This window comes from Tursiops truncatus, chromosome 7, assembly GCF_011762595.2.
Source record: "Tursiops truncatus isolate mTurTru1 chromosome 7, mTurTru1.mat.Y, whole genome shotgun sequence".
NCBI lineage: Eukaryota > Metazoa > Chordata > Mammalia > Artiodactyla > Delphinidae > Tursiops > Tursiops truncatus.
The window spans coordinates 53,793,548-53,812,869 of record NC_047040.1 but is presented as its reverse complement, the minus strand read 5'-3'; the positions used below and the strand labels follow the sequence as shown (position 1 = coordinate 53,812,869).

The following is a 19,322-nucleotide window of genomic DNA, read 5'->3' as shown; positions in this document are numbered from 1 at the left end:
TATTCTCAAACAAGGAATGAAGTCAGTGGCAGACATATACCTGATATGAATCAATGGAAAGTGACAAGGAAAACATGTCTTTTAAAAAATTTGCCAAGTGAAGCAGGCCTAAAAAATGGCAGAAAATTCACAACATGCTTAACACAAACATGTCATATTTCATATATGGTTATTTAAAACGATCTATTTTAAGTCACGATTTATAATACATAAAAGAGGCAGAAAGCCAGAGTTTACAGCAGGTGAAGTGCCTTGGAAACTGGTGAACATAAAGGAAAGTGTGCAACCATGACTGCATGTTGCTTTCAACCAAAAGCAAGAAACAGCAAAGTAAATTAACATCATTCCTAGGTGCAAAATAAACCCTACCTAAAAACAGAATCCCTACGTTAGGGATGATGAATTCTGAGAAATTCTGAAAAATGTAAGGAGACTAAGTTTCAACTGATATTTGTATCTATCTTCTAGCTTGAACATCTTTCTCAAGACCTTGAAGAGTTAAAAGAGGAAAACTGGGGCAACTAAGTAGTTAGAGACCAAGTCCTATTTATCTTTACATTTATTTACTCATTCATTCACTCATTTAACAAATCTACAATAAGCACCTACTAGATCGAGTCAAGGCGAGGCGCTGGATATATTTGGCATTCAAAAAATATCTGATTAATGAATGGATAAATGAACGAACAAATGAACAAACATGAGACCAACAGTAAAGTGAAACACATACCCTAGGAAACCTAACTTTATCACAACTACCTGACAGTCGACACCTTGTGGTGTGATCATAGACCACCTGTGCATACTTTTCCTTCAAAGCGGCTTCTCCCAGCTCCTTCTACTGGGACACTCTCCCACAGATCCAGCCGCTACGTAAATCACTGGATGCCAGAGGAAGGCAGGTCTATGATGATGGTAAGGGGGACCTCAATGGGTGCTACCAATGGGCAGCCGTTAGAGGGCAGCAGAGGATGTGTTTAAGGAGCAGGAAAAGAGAACTCTGGCCTTTTAATCAAGACTGGGCAAATTACACTTCATAAGAGACTGTAATTGATGATATGAGTGGGTACACTGGAACTCCTCTCTCAATAAGTATAAATCAACCAGTTTATTTGGAAAATTTAGTTAGATTCTTCGAAGAGGCATTTTTAACAACCAGTGAAAACCCATTAAGATAGCCTAAGGCTAACTAAATCATCTCTAATGAGTCTACATCATGTAGACACATAATGGCAATGAACAAAATCAGAATGCAGGCTCCTCAGCCCTGCATTTTCAGAAGAAATACTATAGCTGTCCTTAAATTCAGATTAGAAATACCTTCAACTATTGTGACAGAGCAAGAGCAATCCTAGATGAAAACAAACAAGCACACATAGGTACTCACTACTACCTAACTGGGCTCATCACACTATGTATCCACATATAAAATTATGCAGGAATAAACATTACTCAACTTTAGGAAAATATATCAGTAAAGCAGTTCAACAGTTGAAAATGTCTGTCATTTTTTTATTATTGTAGGTGCCAGTGTATGATTATTAATCTGTTTTTACAATAACATTGACAGTTCTAAATGAAAGAAAAACAATCCTTTTGGACAGACTTTAAATGAAAATGATAAAATAATTATTAACTTTCATCAAAATACAGATCTATCCAAAACAGTAATTCTTCTAAATAAAATTGAAAGCTGAAATGTCAAGTATTTTACAGACGGATCAGGCCCTAGTTTATTCAGTGAGGGAGGGAGGAAGGAAACGGAAAGTTCTGAGGTTTCTATGAAAATATAATCTACCTTGAAAGACAAGAAAATTCTATATTGAAGGTCCAATTGGACATGAAAAGTCCTACACTGTATTTAAACGTCAAAAATTGAAAAGCTTATGGTAATGATAGCCTACCACTTAAAAACTATTTTCAAAAACAACATAAGCAACTACCCCTACATCACCCTCCCTGCCCTGCCCCCTCTCCACAGGAGCCAGACACCAATATCTACAAAGTCAAAGGGAAGTCAGTTCTTTAAGGATTTCCCCACCTCTCTAGCTAGTCTACCAAACCCTTAGCAGCGGCAAACTTTCATTTTTGAAGGTCCAGCTTCAAGAAGTCCTTTACTCCATGACTTTTTCAAATCTTTGGCTTTTCTTGTCTGTGTTAATTTATAGGTAAATCCTCCTTCACCAAAACTGGGGCAGCAAAAGGAAAAAGGAATATTGCTTTACAGAAGTGAATCAGGCTGATGGAATTCCAATAAGGTAAAGGTATTTCTGGCATCCCCAGCTCTAGAGTACCCTATAGCTAGAGCTTCTTCACCTGCTGTCACAGCTCTCTGAGGTGAGCTCTCTTCCTGCACGGCTTCTGCACTCCAAGAAGCCTGGACAGCTTCTTTCCCCAGGGCAATGGATGTGTCCACTGAGTTCCCCTGCCTGGGTACAGGTCTTCCTCCATCAACAGGGGAAGCATGTGATAACTTTACAAACTCACGGTCTTATTTCTAGATCCCAACCTCTCTTGACCTGCTATAGGTGTCTCCTCCCTTCCTCTTTATCTCACAATTTCTCTGGGTGGGTCATCACTAAACCTGTTCTCTACTGACCTTTATCCTAGAAAGAAATGTTCCTCCTCTACACTTGGCAAAGACATACATGCCTTTCATTGAGCTAATCTCAGGCTAAATCTAATTCAGACATATAATAGTCTAACGGATTGGAACAGAAGTTCATATGTATTATCAAGTTCCTAATTCTAAATAACTGGCATACAAATTAATTTTTAGTACCAAATTGTTTATATGTTGGATACCACACATATACAAAAGAGTACTTTTGTTCAAATGAAATAATATATATACAAAACATGAATTAAGACTTTGGCACTATTAAGTTTTCTTGTTTATATAATGACAATATTTGGTATATACCAAACACCACACTGGAAAAAAAGTTAAAAAATATAGTACAAAAGAAAGTTTAAAAAATTTAAGTTAACTAAAGAGACAGAAAACTGCTCAAAAAAATGGAAATTACTATGGCATTACCCAAGCAGAAAGAAGCCAGTGGAACATGTGAAAGTTGTCTTCCATCAGATTAAAAGTCCATTTAACAAAACCATGTATATTATAATGTATTTTTGAGGTAAAACTACAGAAACAATACTGAACATACTGCAAATCCTTTAACTTGTTCATTAACTAAAATGTCACATCACAATCACATGGAACAAAGTAATATAAGACATACAGAAAACTGTGAACCAGCACCTGTTATCCCTCAGAAGGATTGTTAGCAATACTAGATATCTTTCCCAAGCAAAGTCCTCCCCCGCTGAAGACCTTTCTGCCATGGGATTCTGTTCCAAAGAGTTGTTCTCCCTGAAAGGCAGTCTGGTGCAGTGGTAAACATCCCAGTCTTAGTTAGAGCCAGGGTGTGACTCTGAGGCAGCCACTTACTAGCTAGGTGGTTTGGGCAATTCCTTTGCTTTCTTTTATGGGCATAATCACCGAACCCACAGGACCCAGGATTAGGTGAGCTAATGTATGTATAGTCTTTAGTATACTCCAGAATGTTAAACACTCAATAAATGGTACCTATTATTAGCAGCTAAATTTTCCTTCCTCTACCAATTACTAGCTTACTACCACTGATTCTCCATGAAGGCCACAGCCAAAGCATTCCCACTAAGGCCTTCTTGCTCCAACAAACTAAAATGGGCACAAACATATTACACATAGCTTAATACATCTTGGCATTTTTTTTACATTCCAAGAATATTATTTCATCCTCAGAACAACATATAGTTATATTAATATCCCCATTTTTTCTGATGAGAAGACTGAGGCACAGAGAAATTAAATAATTTGCCCAAGGTCATACAGAAATTAATAGATTTATAACCAGGGATTTAGAACCATGGAGAGCATCTACTTGAATTTTTTCATTTTATTAATAAGGAAACTGTCTTAGTGCATTTGGGCTGTTATAATAAAAGTATCATAGATTGAATGGCTTATAAACAACAGAAGTTTATTTCTCACATTTCTGTTCAGGCTGTTATAATGAAAATACCATAAAGTGGGTGTCTTATAAATAAAAGAAATTTATTTCCCACAGTTCTGGAGGCTGGGAAGTCCAAGATCAAGGCACAAGGAGATTCAGTGTCTGGTAACGGCCCACTTCCTGGTCCTCAGAGAGCCATCTTCTACATTTGTCCTTACATGGTAGTAGGGCAAGGGAGCTCTCCGGGGTCTCAATACTAATCACCTCCTAAGGCCCCATCCAAACACCATCAACTGGGGATTAGTTTTCAACATATGAATTCTGGGGGGATACAAATATTCAATCTAGAGCAGAAACTGAGATCTACGGACATAGATTTATCCTTCTAAGGCCACAAAGCACGTGAGTACTAACATGAAACTCAGACTCCTAAAACCCTGCACAGAGCTTCTCTCCACTATATTGTCACATAATAAAATCAAAATTAAAAACACATGAATAAAAGAGAACCATTATTTCTACATATGTTAATAATTTTTTAAAACAATTATGTCCCCGTGAAAACTTACACACAAATGTTCATAGCAGTATTAGTCAAAACACTAAAGACATGGAAACAACCAAATGTCCATCAATTCTGAATGATAAACAAAACATGGTACATCCATATAATAGAATATTACTTAGCAATACAAAGGAATGAAATATAGACACATGGTACGACATGGATGAACCTTGAAACATTATGCTAAGTGAAAGAAGCCAGACACAAAAAGTCACAAACTGTATGACTCCATTTATATGAAATATCCAAAAGAGGCAAATCTATAGAGACAAAGTAAAATAGTGGTTGCCTAGAGGTGGGGTAAGTATGCGGAATGACTGGTAATGGGCAGAGGATTCTTTTTTGAGGTGATGGAAATGCTGTGAAATCAAACTGTGGTGATGATTCTGTAAATCTATTTAAAAAATCACTGAATTGTACACTTAGATTGGGTAAATTTTATGGCTATAAATTTTACCTCAGTAAAGCTAACAAAAAATAAAAAACAGAATTGCTCATTTTGTAAATCAGGAAAATCTGCATGAAAGTGATGAGCACTTTAAGTATTAAAAAATAAACACTAAAGATGTGTAAGCAGTATGTTCCAGAAAGTCTGTACAATGAATTGCATATGCTGAACATTTTATCCCCTGACTTCCACTATAATTAGAACACACTACTATGAAAGAACTTCAGCTGCAAAGACAAATTTCCTTCAACATTGTACATTCTGGATGGAGTAAGATAAGAAAAAAGATTAAATGGATTAAATAGAGGGAAGAAAGGAGAATGTAAGCAATAATATTGATACCACTTTTATGTTCACAGTTGCCCAAACTATCACTTTAGGTAAACTGGCATTTAGATTTGCTTTTTATTTTTAACCTATATGGAGATTTATAAATAATGGTCTTACCTCAGGGTATCTCAAAGTTTTCATACCAACACACATAAAAATATCCAAGATTTGAGTAAAGGTTAAATATTTATTGCTTTCAACAGTATCACATGTCTTAAAACAAACCGTTTGCTTTTGAGAAAAGTGTAAAATATACCTTTGAATTAAAATAATACTAAGACTTTTCGGCATTCCCTAAAACTCAAAGGCTTAGAGGATCACTGAATGCAAATCACTTTGAAACATCACCTACACTAAAAGGTGGAATGTGAAATTAGTTATCTGTATATTTCCTTATACCTCCAAATAAAATAACAACAATGACTAATGTTATTGAGAATGTTCTATATACAAAGCAGTATCCTAATCACTTCATGTTCATTGCTTCATTTATAACTCACAACTATCCTATGAGGCTAGAATTACTGTTATTACCATTTAACAGCTAAGGAAACTGAGGCTAAGTGAGATGAAGAGAGGTTAACGTGCCCAAGGTCATGAAGTTATTAAAAAGCAGCAAAATTGGCATTTAAACCAAAGGCTGAGTCCAAGGCTTAAGTGACATTACTTCTCATGCTCTTGTTTAACACAGTGACCTGTATTATGATATGAATAATAAAGGTCTTTAACACCTCTCAAATAGAATTGTTCACTTTTTCAGATGTAATGACAGTAAGGTTATATTTATTAAAAAGAGTACATTATCTTTTATTGACAGATACTTTAATATTTACAAACAAAATATGTCTGGGATCTGCATCAATAATGGGGAGGGGGAACATACATGAAATAGGATTGGTCACATTGACAACTGTTGAAAGTAGACAGATGATGGGTGAACAGTGGTTCATTTTACTACTCTCTCTGCTCTTGTATGTTTGAAAATGTCCATGATTAAATTAAGAAAACTAAGTCTTTAAACATACCAATACTGTAAAAGAGGAAGCTACAATCCTTTACTTTTTTTACATTTAGCAATATTTTATTTCAAAATCAAGAAAAAACAGGAAACAGACTACATACAATTTTTTTTTTTTTTTTTTTTTTTTGCGGTATGCGGGCCTCTCACTGTTGTGGCCTCTCCCGTTGCGGAGCCCAGGCTCCGGACGCGCAGGCTCAGCGGCCACGGCTCACGGGGCCCAGCTGCTCCGCGGCATGTGGGATCTTCCCGGACCGGGGCATGAACCCGTGTCCCCTGCATTGGCAGGCGGACTCTCAACCACTGCGCCACCAGGGAAGCCCCATACAATTTTTTTAAATATTCACATATTCACCAACATATCCTAAAGCTCTTTATGTAGAAAGATCTGAGTATTTGGTCCCCATGTAAAATTGCTGAGGAGGAGACCAAGTCTGACACACAAAATAACCAGAAGATACAAAGAAGCAGATAGGCAGGTGGAATCCCTGCTTTCACCGCTGCGCTGGCACTGGAGACTTTTGTTTCCTGTCCCTTTAGGTTCTTCTCACTTTGTAACTGGAGTCACTTTCTCAGCAGTCTCCCTCTCACTTTCATACTCTTTTATATATCACTATATTATACTCTTTTATAAGAAATTAAATTACTAAGAAAAGCAAAAGCTTAAGTCCACAACAGGCATTCACTGTGATGTAGTGGCTGGTCAGAAGACAGGAAGATCTCTTAGATGGAAGACTCAATTAAGTACCATACTGTTTGACTCAGAAAAGAAAGAGAGTCCAAAGGTTTTGCATGTAACACGTATTAACACTTAAGAGCATGTTCCAATTTAATAACAATTTGTTTTACCTATACAGTCAACAGAGCCAAGAAAGTTATTTCTGAAATCTTAAGTAGGTGTTAAGTCAGCCATTTGAATGCATCCACTTGTTTGCCCAGGAGAAAGCCTGGCACGTGACCAATGCACAATAAATATTCACTGAATAAAATCCCTTCTCACAATCCTGCCAGCTTTCTCGTTTAAGTGCCACTGGGCAGAATAATTAGGAAGAAGGAGAAGAAGCAAGGTAAAAACGATCAGATAATTTTAAATTTGACAAAGCACTATGAAAAGAGCATGCATTTACTCTGAGGAGAATATTAAATTACATAGTTCAGGAACCTTTACCGAAACATCTTGGGACCTGGCCCATCGGGATCATGAATGAAGACAGGCATTTTATAAAGCCTTCTTTATGCTGAGCCAACTCTAAATTTTGGCTTTTAGAAATGGCTTATTTAACTTTACTACATTTATAGCCTAAGTGAGTCTTCATTATCTATTTTCAACACTTGGAAAAAGTCACTATTTAAATGAACACTTTTTCATTTTCTGAAATTGCATCTTCACTTTTATTACAGCATTCACCATCAGCCCCTCCTCCACCTCACTTTCTCATTTTAATATCTATAAATACTTTTCCAGTTCCTAGTTCTTTCTTGCAATATTTAGATGGCTCCTGATTCTAGCATACACATCTCACTTGTCAGATCATCTGATTTGTAGAATCCACAAAACAACCACAGAAGAAACTTTGGGATTCCTCTGGACAGCCAAAAAGAAGCTTTTGACAGCAAGTGTTTTGAATAATTGAAGCAATATCATGTCTGCCATCAACTAATCCTATATTTTGGAAGGGAGACTATGGCAACAGCAATTAGAAAGAATACTACTTTTTTATTGGAACACACTACATACAAAATCAAATTTTTTAAAGTGAGAAACTGTTTACTTTACAGAAAAATGATTTAAGTTTAAAAGGGCTTTCTTGAAGTGGCCCCTGCTTCTGGTACAAAGCATACCAGTTAGGTAGGAGGCAACAAAGCAGCACTTCCCATTTTTAATGACTTCTGTACTGTTTGTGGAAGCCCTGAAAATAAGCAGAGGCAGAAGGGTGTCATAATTAAGAACTAGAGTCAGACTGACCTGGGGTCAAATCCTAACTCTGCCCCTTTTCAGCTGTGTGACCTTAAGCAGGTTGCTTTACCTCTCACCCTGGTTTTAGTACCTAAGAGGGCCCAGCTGCCATTCTGTGTAGGGTGAAATCCCAGCTTTCAATAAATCCCATTTTAGCTTAAGCTCATTACACTGGCTTCAATGCTTAAAATTAAAGGGACTAAAAATAAGACAATCATCCTTGCTGAACTCCATCCTTAAGATCCTCCCCGCTCCCAGGAATCTTCCTTGATATCGATATCTATCAACCAACCACTGAAGCAAATTGAGAGACACACAATCCTTTCACCTACCAGAGGTAGGTACTCTGCTACAGTAACGGAGGAGGGTACTCTTAAATTAGTATTTTCGTAAGTCCCTAAAACATCAGCCTTGCTCACATAAATGCAGAGGCATGAGCAATTTTCATCTCTATAAAACTACTACAAAATTAAATCAGAACAATTACACTGATGAAAAATACCCCCCCAAATCGATAACAAAGCAGAAAACGTTAATAAACATCCAAACTCAATTGTATCTCCTTAAATACAAATTTGGTATATGAAAAAACACGTTGGATCACAAATTTACAAATGAAAAACAGAACGAACAAAAGCTAACAGAAATGAAAAAAAAGAGGTGAATGAAAAAGATAAAATTCTATCAGAATTGAAGACCAAATTGCAAGGTGCTCAAGAAAAAATTCAAATAAAAACTTAATAAAAGACACTGAAGAAAACAGTAAAAGAACCAAGAGGATGAAAATGAGATAATGAAGTAAAAATAGAAAGTTTTTGAAATGGAAGATAGACAAAGAAGATATAATTATGTGTAACTAGAGTCCCCATAGAAGAAAAACAAAACATTAGAACATTTAAAACTACAATCCAAAAAAAGCTTTTCAGAAACAAAAGGCCCAATAATACATATTAAAAGGATCCAGTACGTAGAAGGGAAAACTGACCTGCTACAATAAACTCTAAGACATATCCTAATGAAACTATTAGACTTTAAAAATAAAAGGGAAAATAAAACCAAGCAAAAGGGTCAAATAACTTATAAGGGCAAGAGAATTAAGACTGGCATCAGATTTCTCAAAAACAACATAAAAAACAAGGGCACACTGTAAGCAAGGAAAAAAAGTGTGAATCAAGCTGTCCTTCCAGTATCAAGGCTATAGAAAAACAACTTTACATATGCAAGAACTCAGGGAACACTGTGCCCACAAGCTCTTCTTAAGAAATCTCCTAAAAATTGAGATATATCTACCAGTAGGTGACTGGGGAACCTCAGCAAAAGACTGATGGTGAGGATTTAACACATTTAACTGTAGAACTAAGAGCAAAACAAAGTTGCAGTTAAGTTTGAAGAGAAAGTAGACATAATTCAACTAAAAACATGGGAGAAGAGAGAAAAAGAACACAAAATAAACTCATTGATTGTTCAAATAGCAATAGGTAAGAATCAAAGCACACCATTAAAAACTAAAATAAAGGATAGTAGAAAGTTAAACAAGAAAACAAGGAAGAGGGCATTTTAAAAAGGCATAAGTACACAAGTAGCTACTATAACAAAAACAAAAAATAATATATCCAAAATACCCAAAGAAATTTTTTAAAGGGAAGTGCAAAGAAAGCACATCACAAAGAAAAATATAACATAATGCATACAGTAGTATATATATAACATAAAATGACAAAACTGAGATTGAGCTCAACAGTCATTAATAGAAAATGATTTTTTAATACAACTTATAAAAAAAGACCTAATTAGGGCTTCCCTGGTGGCACAGTGGTTGGGAGTCTGCCTGCCGATGCAGGGGACGCGGGTTCGTTCCCCGGTCCGGGAAGATCCCACATGCCGCGGAGCAGCTGGGCCCATGAGCCATGGCCGCTGCGCCTGCTCGTCTGGAGCCTGTGCTCCACAGCGGGAGAGGCCACAGCGGTGGGAGGCCCGCGTACTGTGACCACCTAGAGGGGTGGGATAGGGAGCGTGGGAGGGAGGGAGACGGAAGAGGGAAGAGGTATGGGAACATGTATATGTATAACTGATTCACTTTGTTATAAAGCAGAAACTAACACACCACTGTAAAGCAATTATACTCCAATAAAGATGTTAAAAAAAAAAAGCTACAAGGACATACTGTACAACACAGGGAATATAGTCAATATTTTATAACAACTAAAAATGGAATATAACCTTTAAAAATTGTGAATCACCATGTTGTACACCTGAAACATATAATATTGTACATCAACTATACCTCAATTAAAACAAAAGATAACCTAAAACAAGGTAAATCAAAAAGACTAAAAATTAAAGAGATAGGTAAAAGCATATCTAAGCAAATAAAAACAGTAAACAAAAAGCAGGAGTAGTGATCCTGATACAGAAGAATTCAAGTCAAAAAAGCATTAAACATGACAAAGAGAAGCAACATGTAATGTTGACAGCCATATTATACAATGAAGATATAATAATTAAGAATACTTATGCTTCAAATACCACAGCAATTACCTTTAAAGGCAGAAACTACAAGGGATGCAAAAAGACTCAGAAAAACAACTTTAGTAATATGTAAGACTAGCACACACTCATGAACTTAACTGAGAATATAAACAACTTATATAATATAAAAAGGTAAATCTTATATATCAAACTTTATACCCCGATAATAAAAACTCCTCCTCAAGTGGACCTGAACACTGACCAAAAATATGGGGGTGGAGGGGGATCATATGTAGGTCTTAAAGTATATTTCATGAAGTAGAAATAATGTAAAGGCTGATCACAAGTCTAATAAAATTAGACATCACATCACTAACAGAATGAAAAATACAAGGGCATTCTACTCCAAAATTTTTAAATTGTCTACTATTAAACAATTTGACTTACACAAGTTAAGTATGAACCAAAATTACAGATTTTCTAAAAAATGATACATTTAATGCACTGAAAAGAGGAAAATCTATACACTTGAAAATTTATATCAATAATAAAAATAAATTCCTAATTCAAAAAGAACAAAATAAACAAAGGAAAACACAAGCATGGAAATAATAAAGATTAAAAAAGAAATTAATGAGGTAGAGAATTTCTAAAAATTTACCTAATTCACAAATCAAAATCTTAGACTTTTTTAAACTAAGAAAACAGACAAGGTTAATCCAGAAAAAACAAAAGGAGAAAACATAAATATACAAAATAAGGAGGAAGATACACTTTCAACAATATAAAAACAAATATTACGCAAGATTATTCATTGCAGTATTACCTGTTATTGAAAAATACAATTAGAAATAACATGAATGTTCAAAGTGTAAGAACAGTTGAATAAACAGTTGGTATAGCCACACAGTGGAACACTATGCAGCTCTAAAAATGAATGGAGATCCCTATGAAATAATATAGATATCCAGTACACATAGACAAGTGGAAAAAGCAACGTGCAAAAGAATGCCTGCAGTGTGCTACTTTTTGTGTAGTAAAAAAGAGGAAAGAAGAATATATATATGTATATGCTCATCTTGTGCAAAGAGAAACAAAAGAGAAACTTAGACTAACTGCCTATGGGAAGTAGGAGAGAATGGATGGAAAAGATGGGGGACTGGAAAAGAAGTAGAAGACATGGGAGGGATGACTAACATTCCTCTTTCTGTATAGTTCTAAATTTTGGAACTATGTGAATGTTAAAATAACATTTGTCAAAAATAACAAAATTAACAATGATGAGAGAAAAAAAAAGAACCCTAAAAGAGAAATCAAACAGAAAGAAATGTCTCTAATGGCATTTCAAATGATAAACACAATTACACTAAAGAGGAAAGGGGGAGGGGAGAACTAACCCAAGTAACTTTTGAACACAGTATTTTTAATAATACTCTCAGGCTATAAACAAACACACGACATTGTAAAGCAACTATACCCCAATTTAAAAAAATAAAAAACAGGAAACTAAATAAACACTGAATTCCAATAAATGTTTTGTTTTGTTTTTCACAGTGTTAAAGATTAGCAATTCTGAATTACTTTCTGTGTATTCTAGGGTTGAGCAAATAAATAAGTAAACTGTGGATAATGGGAGCCGGAGTTCTCATGGTCAGAGAAGAGAGTTACAAATATGTAAAGTGGGGAGGGAGGCCACAATGAGCCCCATAATGATGGCTGAAGAAAAGTAATATGTACTCATAGTTTTCACTTAATATAGGTGTGTGTGTATCCCCTAGCTCTGCCCACTGAGCAGGCTCTGATGGTTGATTTTATGTGTCAGTTGGCCCAGAGTGACCAGATGTTTGATTAAACATTATTCTGAATGTTTCTGCAAGGACGTTTTTAGATATAACATTTTAATTAGTAAAGCAGCTTGCCCTCCATATTATGGGTAGGCCTCATCCAAACAGATGAAGGCCTGAACAGAACAAAGAGACTGACCTGACCCTCCCCTAACATGAAAGAATTCTCCAAGTAGACGGCCTTCAGACTTAATCTGCAATATCGGCTCTTCTTGCCTAATCGCCTTGGAACATTGGTTCAATGGACCATCAAACATTAGTTCTCCCTGGGTCTCTAGACTGCCAGCTCACCCTGTAGATTAGACTTGCCAGTCTAATCACATGAGCCAATTCCTTACGATTAACCTCCTTATATATATTTCCTATTGGTTCTGTTTCTCTGGAAATCCCTAACTGATACAAGGGTCTAAAAATCAATGACCTCTCAGTAGCAATGAGCACAGTGCCTAGATCTTGATTTCTAAATACTACTGCCACTAAAATGAATCAGGGCTCCTTGAAAAAATGGCAGATTCCAACACTGGGTAGGGAAAGTACAAAAGAACTCTGAAACACCTTGTTGCCAGAACAGAAGGAAGTGCTCAAAGATTTATGGGTATGTGTCAAAAGTACACAATGATTCAGGTAAAAATTATTATTGCGTGTTAAAACTATTAGGCAAAATTTTAGGAGAAACAGGATATTTGCAGAGTCTCAAAGTATTTCCCCAAAAGATACCTATTAATTACAAAGGGAAAAAAAGTAATTTTATAGTGGAAAAACCTGGAGGACACTACCATACCAGGTGATAAGAATTTCCATCACCAGTAACGAAACAGTAGTATGGACCTTCAGATATGATACACTGATACACTTTTGTAGTATTCCAGCCAAAAATGCATAACCTAAATCTAATCAGCAGGAAACATCAGACAGACCCAAATGGTGGAATATTTCTACAAAATAATTAAACTGTAGTCTTCAAAAATTTTTTATCAAGAAACACAAAGACCAACGAAGTGTTCCAGATTAAAGGAGATTAAAGAGATACAGCAATTAAAAGTAACAAATGATCCTAGACTGAACCCTATACCCGGAAAAAAAATTTTTTTCTCTTTTACTCAAAAGGACATTAGGAAATTCAGCAGAATTTTAATTAAGCTGATTTAGTGTTCTATCAATGTTAATTTCCCGATTTTGATGACTGTACTGTGGTTATATAAGAAAATATCCTTGTTTTTTGGAACAGTAATCTGAAGGATTTAGGAGCAAAGGGCCATAATTTAGCAAATTACTCTCAAATGGTTCAGAAAAAAATATTTATTTATTGTTTTATGAAGAGTGACTGTGGTAAATAGTTAACATTTGGGGAATCTGGGGTGAAGAAGAGTATAGGGGAATTCTCTGAATTATTTCTGCAACTTTTCTGTAAGTCTGAAATTATTTCAATATTTTTAAATTAGGTAAAATTACAGTAGTATCTGATAATAAGCTTTCCTACATTATTCCCCTACAATATTTGTGCACCCACACACACATATTATAAAAACCAAAGCCAAAAACCTAAGAGAGGTTTTTCTTTTCCTATACCCTCTATACAAATGACAACATAACCTGCTGACTCTATCCTCTTCTCTTCAACAGCACTATTGATTCAATTAACTGTATAATTTCTAAACGATTTCCTGACTCCAGACTCTCCACTTTCACACACTTGCAAAATTAACCACCTCACTACTCCACTTTAAAACCTTTAATGGTCTCCATGGCAACCCTTTTACAAGACTTAAGTCTTCTCCAGATCATGCCCTTTCTGCTCTACTTCATGCCCTTCTCATCAGGAAAAAAGCAAGTGCAGTTCTCTGAACCTGCAATGCTCTTGCATTGCTTGTGCTCTGGCATATGCTATCTATACTGAAATATCCTTATCTATCCAGTCAAAGAAATTCCTATTTATTCTTTAAATCTTATCTTAGCTTCACCTTCTCTGTGAAACCTTCCCTGACACAATACACAACGTGAGGGTGAGTAACCATTCTCTCCCTCCTTAGTGCTACTATTTTATTTTATACTATCTCTATTACACTTATCACACAGTGTAAGTCCCATTCTAAGGTGAATGGGGATTCACTGACAGAGGGACCAAGTCATATTTATTTTTGGAATTACTTAGAATACAATAGGTTCTCAAAGGTAGAAAATGTTAGGAAAGTCTTTATCTACATGATGAAAAAATAAAAGCTAAAACAAAATGAAAATATAATTTTAAGACTAATATACCTTTCACAGGGAGATGACATATGCTTTTGCTTCTTATTTAATATAAAAGTTAGAACAAGCCCTAGACTTAATATTTTGCACTCATCTTTGGAAAACAAATAATCTGATGCAGTGGTCCAATTTTTTATTTTCTGTAGTTTGTTAAGAACACTGTTGTTCACAGCCTTTTAAGTTATGAACTGGGACTAAAATAAACTTATATATATGAAATAATACAAAACCAAAAGTAGTTTTACTTTATAATACTTAAGTTCAAGAATCATCTTTTTGGTCTAAGTGCTTTAAATGCAGTAATTCCTGATTTAAACTCAATTCTACAAAAATCTAAACACTGCTTAATCTTATTTTTCTTGATATAAAACTAAGCCAATTATATAATTTTCTATCAGAAAGAAATTTAAAGGAAAATATTACAAATGGTTCACTTGCCCTCCTTTCCAATATATACATTACAGGGATAAATAAAATTATTTTCTAATCTTAAGAAATGGATCCTTAAATTATTAATCACATAACAATACATGTGAAAGATTCCATGAAGAAAATGCTATTACATAAAAATATGCAAAATCATAACTGTTATTGATGTCTTCTATACCTCACCCCCCTGGTTTTCCTGATGGCTTTCTGATGGTCACTTTATCTTAAACTTTTCTGGGGACCTAGCATGTGACCAACCCTTGTTTGCCTTGCCCTTCCTACATGTTCCTTTCATAACCTATATCTCCAAGTATAAAGTTTAGCATCTAGTAAAAGTATATGCAATTATACTCTAATAAAGATGTTAAAAAAAAAAAGTATACGCTCCAGAAAGTCAGGGACTGAGCCAATTTTACTATCTATTATGCAACTGCTCCTTCCCTACAAGTGCCAAGTAGTGTCTAGAGCATAGAAAGAGCTCAATAAATGTAAGACAAATGGCTGAGTTAGTCTGGAGATATTTTAAGTGGTAAATTTTCATAAAGATTTAATTTATTTTCTTTAGGAATAAGGAAAGTAATTATTTTCCGTACGAAGCACTGGTAATCAGACATGTGTGCCAAAAATGGCAATAGGCATACTTTCAGTAGCATAAAGAATAAATTCAAAATTTCCCCTCAGTGTTTGGGAGTACAGAGACTTCCCCTAGCCCTGCTCACCAGACAAAAGAGTCCATGGGAGTTGGCACCTTTATTTCCTACCAGAAGGACCAAGATACAGCCATGGTAAATAAAGTTTGAAATGAATCTATACATATAATGATACCAATAAGCCTCTAGAAAACTGTTGGCATAATGAAAACTAATGTCTTCTCTTGATTTTCCCTTAGATATCCTAGAATTATTAATTAAATTCCTTCAAAATTCTTAGAATCCATTAAAATATATACTAATAAAACATTATTTAGAAAAACAGAAGATCTGACAAGTATTAATACTAATTTGACAATGAGCCAATAACTTTGTCACTGTCATTCATTAAAATTAACATAATATAAAGTATCAGTTCTTTTGCAGTAGTCCCCTCAGTCATGCCAGTTCCTGTAAGAAACTAGAAACTTATTACTTAATAAATTACTAACTGTAGGAAAAAAGTCAGTGTCATTTTATAATTCTTTCTGTATCTTGCTTATAGAGGTCATACATAATACAGTAAACTGAGTAAGTGTCCCTAAAATAAAGAACGAACTAGAGCACCTAATTTCTTCTTCCTCAGAGGAAAGGCTTTGTTGTCACAAAAGTTAATTGAATTCTTCATCCTATTTCTTTTCTCTACATTCTCTATTAACTGACCTCTTTTTTCTTTTTCTTCCTTTGACTTGCCTTTCTTTCCTTAGCTGTAACCACTTTTATTACTGAAACTAAAAGCCCTGTTAACCTTTTTAGTCAAACATACTAACTACCTAGATGTCAAATGTCTACACCAATTTTAACATAAGACATTCAAGAGTGCTATACTTACTAATCACTACCAACGTCTGATTTCTCTGCTCTAGTAGCAAATTCCTTGTTTACAACTAGCTAAGATACTATATTCTTTCTATGTATCTTAAGTGTTTGACAAAAAACACTCAAGGTCAGTCTAGTTTAAATGGGCTGTATAACAGGCTGCTTCATTATCTTACTGTTCCTACAACCATCTTTTAAAAAAATCAATAGTGAATTAAAATAAATCTTTGAAAAAATCTTCATAATTTTAAGTGCTTAAAGAAATATTTTCACAAAATGTTGTCTTCTCTTTGCAAACCAGATCATATTTCATATAACGTACAACATGGTTTTTAAAAATCTGCTAAGGTAAAAACTGAAAGACAAAGTTCAAAGCTGCACAGCTGGAAGCATCCTGGGACAAAACTTTAAAAGTGACTGAAATCACTGGTGTTCACTTATATTTTTTAATAATCTGATTCTAGACCAGTGGTTCTCAACCCAGCTATGTATTAGAATCACTTGGGGAGCTTTTAAAAAACATCCACTCCAGGCTAACTGAATCAGAATCTCTGGAGTATGGACCTAGGCAAAAGAATTGTTTCAGAGCTACCCAACTGACCATAATATGCAGCTAGGATTCCAAACCATTGGCTGCGTCTTTATAATTATTAACACAGACTAAAATACTAAGGCATCATTTAGCACTAAAAGCATTTTATTCTGAAAGAACTGTCGTTCAACTAAATGTAAATCTTTAAATTATCTAACAGTATTCTAACATTTAAGTCCATTATTCAACAAAGAGTAGGTCCTCCACAATCATTTGTTGGTGATGTAGGTATTTTAACGATTAAAATTACAACAATCCCTTACTTTAGAAGGAATATGTAATTATTATAATACAGAACATATTATTTTGACATTTTACAATAATTCCAGCTTCAAATCCTCTGGAACAACTGATGATGCAGTCACCAGTTAAGGTGATGCATCACCGTAAGATGAAGGATTGAGGCATTTCAGGCCAAAGAACAAATTGGTGAAGACCATGATATACAGACAATAGGAGTACAGAATCTACTTATAACAGAGGGGGAAATTCAGTATGATGGTGTGACGGAGACAAACAGGAGTAGTTGGAAATGCGAAGAAAAGCTAAGATTGTGCACAGATTGGGAAGGTCTCTGGCAGACTAAGAAACTTAGATATTCAACTACAGGCAACAGAGAGTCATTGGAGGTTTTTGAAAAGGAATGACAGGATGTTCTACTTCCAAGATGACTGAATAAAGGTACTTCACCCTATTCCTCCCACTAAGTGCAACTGAAAGCCCTAGACATTACACATAAAATAAACATAAGAAGTCTGTGAAAGGTGGACAGACGAAGGCAAACGCTTAGGAACCTCAAGACCTGAGGAACAAGTCAGTGATTAGATTCCTGGGTTTTCTTTTTGCCTTGTGTATCTCAGACTTGCAGCTGAAAACCTGGCAACACCAAGAGGCAAAGACAGGGACTTCCCTGGTAGCACAGTGGTTAAGAATCTGCCTGTCAATGCAGGGGACAGGGGTTCCAACCCTGGTCCAGGAAGATCCCACATGCTGCAGAGCAACTAAGCCCGTGTGCCACAACTACTGAGCCTGCACTCTAGAGCCCGTGAGCCACAACTACTGAGCCTGCATGCCACAACTACTGAAGTCCATGCACCTAGAGCCCATGTTCCACAACAAGAGAAGCCCCTGCTCAATGCAATTAGAGAAAGCCCACGCACAGCAATGAAGACCCAACGCAGCCAAAAATAAATACATAAATAAATAGATTTATTTTTAAATAAAGAGGCAAAGACAAAAAAGCCCCAAAAAAGCTTGCTCTCTTTAGCCAAAAGACCAGGTAGGGACAGTCTAGCAAGACAGAAAACTTTTAGACAGTAACAGTGCTACTCTAGCTAAACACTACACAAAAAAACCATGACCCCACTCTCATCCATGCCAACAAAGGCTGAATGGGGAGCCTAGACTTCCACCCTCACAAGGTTATAATGAGGCATACCCAGCAGAGTGGTGTCATAGAAGGCCAAGGTGGAATTCAAGACTAATCTGATAATGAGCCCCCACATTCCAGTACTCCCCCATTCTTGTGTCAGTGTAGGCCACATGGAATGCTGTTAGAATTATCTGACAAAGATCTTAAAGCCATAATGAAAATGCTTCAATGAGCAATTATGCTCAAAAGTAATGAAAACACAGAAAGCCTCAAAAGAGAAACAGAAAATCTCAGCAAAGAAATACAAGATATAAAGAAGGACCAAATGGAAATTTTAGAACTGAAAAATACAATAAATGAATAAAAAAGCTCAGTAGACAGACTCAAAACAGAATGGTAGGGATAAAGGAAACAATCAGTGAACTAGAAGAGAGAGAATAGAAATTACCCAACCTTAGTAACAGAAAGAAAACAGAGTGAAAAAACAAACAAAGGGATCCTCAGAGACCTGTTAGACTACAACAAAAGATCTAATATTTTTG

At 35.5% G+C, this 19,322-nt stretch overlaps 1 protein-coding gene across 4 annotated transcripts in view; it reads right to left on the bottom strand.

The window, feature by feature from the left end:
- SESTD1 (SEC14 and spectrin domain containing 1) overlaps positions 1 to 19,322 on the bottom strand; it is a 143,270-nt gene that overhangs the window by 99,671 nt on the left and 24,277 nt on the right. The gene's annotated exons all lie outside the window — the stretch shown is intronic.